Source organism: Accipiter gentilis, unplaced genomic scaffold (genome assembly GCF_929443795.1).
Source record: "Accipiter gentilis unplaced genomic scaffold, bAccGen1.1, whole genome shotgun sequence".
Classification (NCBI taxonomy): domain Eukaryota; kingdom Metazoa; phylum Chordata; class Aves; order Accipitriformes; family Accipitridae; genus Astur; species Astur gentilis.
The window spans coordinates 305,244-311,782 of record NW_026060892.1 but is presented as its reverse complement, the minus strand read 5'-3'; positions in this window follow the sequence as shown (position 1 = coordinate 311,782).

The window sequence follows — 6,539 nt, the reverse complement described above, 5'->3', positions numbered from 1 at the left end:
CCCATCCTCAGCTGGACAGGGGAGAGAGAACATTATAACAAAAAGCTTGCGGGTCGAGATAAGGACAGGAGAGATCATTCACTAATTACCGTCACGGGCAAAACAGACTCAATGTGGGAAAATTAACTCAATTTATTACCAATCAACCAGAGCAAGGTAATGAGAAATAAAACGAAATCTCAGAACACCTTCCCACCACCCCTCCCTTCTTCCCGGGCACAACTTCACTCCCGGATTTCTCCACCAAGCCCCCCCAGCGGCACAGGGGGACAGGGATGGGGTTTACGGTCATCACACGATATTTTCTGCCGCTTCACCTCCTCAGGGCGAGGGCTCATCACACTCTTCCCCTGCTCCAGCGTGGGGTCCCACCCACGGGAGACAGTCCTCCACGAACTCCTCCAACGTGGGCCATTCCCACGGGCTGCAGTTCTTCACAAACTGCTCCAGCATGGGTCCATTCCATGGGCTGCAGTCCTTCAGGAGCACACTGCTCCAGCGTGAGTCCCCCACGGGGTCACAAGTCCTGCCAGAAAACCTGCTCCGTGGGCTCCTCTCTCCACAGATCCGCAGGTCCTGCCAGGAACCTGCTCCAGCGCGGGCTTCCCACGGGGTCACAGCCTCCTTCGGGAACCCACCTGCTCCGGCGTGGGGTCCTCCACGGGCTGCAGGTGGAGATCTGCTCCACCGTGGACCTCCCTGGACTGCAGGGGGACAGCCTGCCTCACCAGGGTCTTCCCCAGGGGCTGCAGGGGAATCTCTGCTCCGGCGCCTGGAGCGTCTCCTCCCCCTCCTTCTGCACTGACCTTGGTGGCCGCAGGCTTGTTTCTCTTACATGTTCTCACTCCTCACTCCGGCAGCTGTTTCTCCCTGTCCCAACTTTTTTTCCTTCTTAAAAATGTTATCACAGAGGCGTTACCACTATCACTGATTGGCTTGGCCTTGGCCAGTGGCGGGTCCGTCTTAGAGCCGGCTAGTATGGGCTCGCTCTCTCTCGAACACAGGGGAAGCTTCCAGCAGCTTCTTACAGAAGCCACCCCTGTAACCCCCCCCCCCCCCCGCTACCAAAACCTTGCCACACAAAACCAATACATTCCCAGAGAATGGTACGTGTGCAGTGGCTGCCAGGACGCGCTACTTTTTCAAACTGGTAAGCGAGCGTAGTTACGTATAGTGAAACGTCCTGGCTGAGGGGAGTGAGCATGGTTAGACAGAAGATGCAACTCCAGCTTGTTTTGTCATCCAGGTAAAGGTGGCCAGATCAAGTGCTGGTTTGTGTGGCATGAGAAAAAAGTATGTTAGATGTGTCTTTGGTGTACATCCGATGCTTCCTATTCTAGGTCAGAAAACACCTATTAGAATAGTCCCTTACTTACAGGACTTACAGAGTTAACGAAGCCATGGGTGGCTGAAAGTACGAGGACCCACTTTACATTCATTGGAGCTCATGCTGGTGGGGTCCTGGCTCACGGCCGCTGCTCTGAGGTCTCCCATCTGACCTCGCTGTAATTCCTACTTGGGGTGCAGGCTACTGACAGTACTGAAGGGGTATTATTTTGCATAGCAGTGTTGGATCTAGTAACATTGTGTCCAAAACCACTGGGCAAGTCCCTGGTCCAAACAGATCAATGATTTTTTTACTTTTTCCTCCCCTAAGAAGTTGAGGCCCTGCTTTAAAACATCTTTAAAAGATCCTGACCTCAAAATGGCAACAATTTGGGCACAGGCGACGGGTCAGGTCATTTGTTTTAGTGTTCTCCTAAAACCCAAGGCAGGTGTTTTCTCTATTCCAAACCTATTTTTCTCTTCTCTTCACATTCCTCCCCCAAAAGAGAAAAAAAAAGCCGGGAGTAGTCCCATTCCTTGTCCGAAAGCTGCTCTGCGCCTGCCTGACACCAGACACAATCCACACAGAGAGCAATCGGAGCCAAACCCTGCACTTCCATTGGGACAGCAGCCTTGGAAAACTTCTTTGCTGGGTTGCTTGAAGACCTGTAACTGCAACAAAGCCTCCCTGACGGGTAGACTAGAACACCAGTTTGTTGCCAATTAAAAAGGGAGCAGGACAGCAGCAACAAACCCAAACGAGAACAGCTTCCCCCAGCCCCGCTCTTCCCAGGCTCAGCCTCACTCCTCCCTTCCCAACTCCTTGACCCCCTCACCCCCCCAAGCAGTGCAGGAGCACAGGGAATGGGGCTGCTGGACAGCCCAGAGCACCTCGTCTCTGCCGCGCTGTCCTCACACCGTTCCCCTGCTCCCGCCTGGACCCCACGGGCCACAGCTCCGGCCAGAGAACCTGCTGCTGCCAGGGCTCCTCTCCAGGGGCTGCAACTTCCTGGTGGAGCTGTCAAAGGCTGCCTGAGGGCGACAGGGGTGGTGGCTGGATCCTCCTCCAGGCACCCATTTCACAGAATCACAGGCTACTTGAGGCTGCCCAGGAGGTCACCTGGAGGGTGAAGTCACCTGGTCCCAGCCCCCTGCTCAAGCAGGGCCACCTGCAGCCGGTTGACCATGACCATGTCCAGAGGGCTGTGGAACATCTCCAAGGATGGAGACTCCACAGGCTCGTCACCCGCACAGCACCCTTTGCTGAACTGCGTGAGGTCTCTGTCAGCCCATCTCTCCAGCCTGCCCAGGCCCCTCGGGATGGCAGCACGACCCCCTGGCTGAAGCACCTCTCCTCCCAGCCTGCTGTCACCTGCCAACTTGCTGAGGGTGCACTCTGCCCATCACCCAGACCATTAGTTAAGGAAAATGTTAAACAGGATCGGACCCGGTACTGACGCCCGGGAGACACCGCTAGCTCCTGGCTTCACACTAGGCTTGGTGCCACTGAGCAGCACCCTCAGGGCCCGGCCGTTCAGTCTGATGCAGTCCCGCTCGCTGTCGGCTCATCCAGCCCACATCCATTCAAGTGACTTGAACTCCATCTTTAAAAAGAAGAGGTTGCAAGACGGGCACACGCAAACACACTGCTTTCAAAATCCCACAATGTAAACTTCTCGGACTGGGTATTTCCACCAATTGCCGCAACACCTACAGAGAAAGAAACGCCCTCTAAATTCAACAGGGAAGGCCAACGAGTCTTTTTAATTCTGGCTTTGGCTTTTCTGCCTGCTGGGTGCAAACGAGTGTTGTTTCTGCAAGGCAATCCCAAAAGCTGAACACGGATTAAAGCTCTTCCTGGAGGGACCTGTGGGCAGGCAGGCCAGCCGGCAGAGCTGTCCGAGTCTCTGGAAGGTCTCTCTGAGCTCTTCCTGGCCAGAGGCAGCACTGGGAGGAGAGACAGGGTGGGCGGCTGGTGCCCTTTGTGCAGCTTGGTCCCTGCTGGGGGAAGTTTTGATGCTTCCTGGATTCCTGGATTCCTCAGTTCCTCTCTAGCACTGCAGCAGTCAGATGCCGTGCTCCTCCCTCATCCAGGTCAACAATCTGCCCCCGTCACGATCTCAACACCCCGAGTGATTGCCTGATGTGCATCTCCGGGGTGCTGAAACCCTCCTCCTCCCTGCTGAGGGGTCACACTCGGTGGTGTCCACAAACTGGCTACAGAGGTCAGAGCCCCGATGTGGGGATCTGCTCCGCTCTCTCGGCCGCAGCTGAGCTTTCTCCCGAGCGGCCCTGGCTGTGGGAGCCTGCTTGGAGCTGGCATTGGAGGACCCTGCAGCCGCATCATCCCTTGGGGCTCGGTCATGACGTGGAGGACTTGCTGTCCGCCTCCCCTTCCTCCTCGCTGAGTGGTGGTAGTCTGTGGTCTCCAAAAACCGGCTGCGGAGAGCGTAGCCCTGCTGCAGGGATCTGCTCTGCTTCTGCATTGGCAGGGTTTGCTCCTGAGCAGCACTGGGTGCAGGAGCCGACTGGGAGGTGCTGTTGGAGGGCCCTGGAGCAGCACCATCCCTGGGAGTGTCATCACGACTTGGAGGACTACTTCTCCTCCTCCTCCTCCTCCCTGTTGAGTGGTCGTAGTCTGTGGTGTCTACCAACCAGCTGCGGACTTCTCTTCCCCACTGTGGGGATCTGCTCCGGGCCCTCTCCCTGGCACCGTTCCTCTGGCAGCAGGAAGAAGGGCTGAATCCGTGCTCCTCTTTGTTGCTGTCTTCTTGCACAGTGTGCAGAGGGGCAAATGGTGGAGAGCGGACCGGGCATGCAGCTTTCCTTCTGGACACCAGCCTTAGGCAGCCGCAGAAGAAGCGATGCAAGCAGGAGCCCACGTAGGAGGCGATGCTGAGCCTGCCTGGCCAGCCTGCAGATGCCTCCCGTGCACCTGCCTGGGTTAGCTGGCTGGTGCTGGCTGGTGCAGAGGAGCTGCTGTCCTCTGGAGAGTCCTCCATGCCCACCGCCACGTCCTGCAAAGAGAGCTGTGCAAAGGTCCTGCCGTTTCCTGCTGAAAGGACCTGAACAGTGGGGAAACCCCAGAAGCTGTGGGAGGGGACAGCTAAGGGCCTCCCAAAGGCTCTCCTGGAGGGCTGCAAAGGCAGAAGGGCCAAAGGCAGACAAATGGGGTGGATGGAGGTGGGATGCTTTGAGAGGGAGGAGCGGCTATGAAGAAAGCGGCAGCGTGGGTGGGAGAAGAGAGCAATGCCAAGATCCCAGAAAGAAACCTGCTGTCCATCTGGTGCCCTGACCCACCTCCCCAGGTTACCTTAGTCCTAGGAGGCAGACCCTCTGGTCCCACAGAATCCTCCTGCTTGCTGTCGGCCCCACATTGACTGAGGGAGGAACAGGCATATGCTGGTGCCAGTGAGGAAGGCACCCTTTCTCCCATTTTCAAATCAGAGCACCTGGAGAAAAAAAGAGTGATCTGCATTTAGGGCTGTTCTTGCAGCTTTGTCTGGGGTTCAGTCATTTTCTTGGAGCGGTTTCTACAACAGACAGAAGATGTAACCAAGACTACAAATGGGAAAATTGATTGGGGTCTAACCCACCAGGTCTGCCCCTGTCAGAGCAAGTCCTCGTCTTTATCATCCCTACGGCCTCCATTTCATAGAATCATAGAATCATCGAATGGTGTGGGTTGGAAGGGACCTTAAAGATCATCTAGTTCCAAGCCCCCTGCCATGGGCAGGGACACCTTCCACTAGACAAGGTTGCTTAAAGCCCCATCCAACCTGGCCTTGAACACCTCCAGGGAGAGGGCATCCACAACCCCGCTGGGAAAAATCTCCCAGTGTTTCACCACCCTCACCGTAAAGAATTTCTTCCTAATATCTAATCTAAATCTTCCCTCTTTCACTTTAAAACTGTTACCCCTCGTCCTATCACTACACTCCCTGATAGAGAGTCCCTCCCCATCTTGCCTGTAGGCCCCCTTTAACTACTCTTCTCTACATTAGCCAGCTTCAGACAGCAGACAAGTAGCACTTTACACCAGGGCAGCAGCCTGAAGCCCGGCAAGGGAAGATAAGGACTGACGTGGGGTAGTTCAGATTCAACAGCACTGAAGGAGGCAGGTAGTAATTGTCTCCTATGACAGAAAGAGAAACAGGCAGGAGGAGGAGAAGAAAAATAGCAAAGCCAGGAAAAGGAAACGTATTCTGAACACATTTTAATACTTGTCATCACCTGACATAAAACAGTAAATAGGCTTGCTGCCTGAGAACTGTCTCGATGCCACAACCATCCACAGCCATGTCGTTCATCTTGTACCACAGTCCATTGCTGGCCTGCAAAGAAAGGCATCAGTCTCTGGAGATGAACCGCATGGTTTCTCCACAAAAACACAGGCGGAAAACTACAGAACCAAGCGTATGCCGACACAAATCCAATCCAGCCCCTAAGGAGACCTTCTCCCCCCAACCCTTGGCCGCCAGTTACACTGCCAGGAAGGTTTGTCTTCCCCAGCACACATTTTTCCCCTGCTAGGAAGGAAGTTGCTCTTTACCTTTGTGTAGCACAAATAGTGTCCTTCACCACAGCTGTCACCATGATGCACCAGGACAGCATATAAGGAGTAGAGGAGCACTTCTCCAGCTGTCTGGGACATGTATGGCTGAAGATCCAAGTACTCAGGATACTCCACAACCTACAGGGAGAGCAGGAGGGCTCAGATATGATCCTGAAGTACTACGTGAAATAGCCTTCAACATGGCATGGTTTGGCTGGCAGGAAACTGTTCCCGGCCAAAGCAGCTCTGTTGGAGCACAGTACATGCTTGTCTTCCCACCGGAACTCTCCTCTCCTCGGAAGGGAATACGAAAAACCCCACAGGAACAGCTTGTGAAAGAGTGTCCTGCTTTGGGAAATCTCCTGCTCCGGGAAGAGAAAATTGCCCTCCAGTGGCATACAAACCTTGCTGATCTTCCTGCCGGTGCAATCTTCAAACCTTTTCAGACACACTGTGAGAACCCTGGGCGCGCAATGGACTGTACACCCCTTGGAGGCAGCAACCATCTTGTCACACCTTGAAAGCAAGCACAGAGCCAAGTGCTGAAATGCACCCAATTTTCCCCCAAGAAGACCAGACAAGCTTTCATGTCTCACACAGCCTTACACTATTTTAAGGCTATTCAGTACCATAAGGCCATATTAAAAAAAGCTGCGTC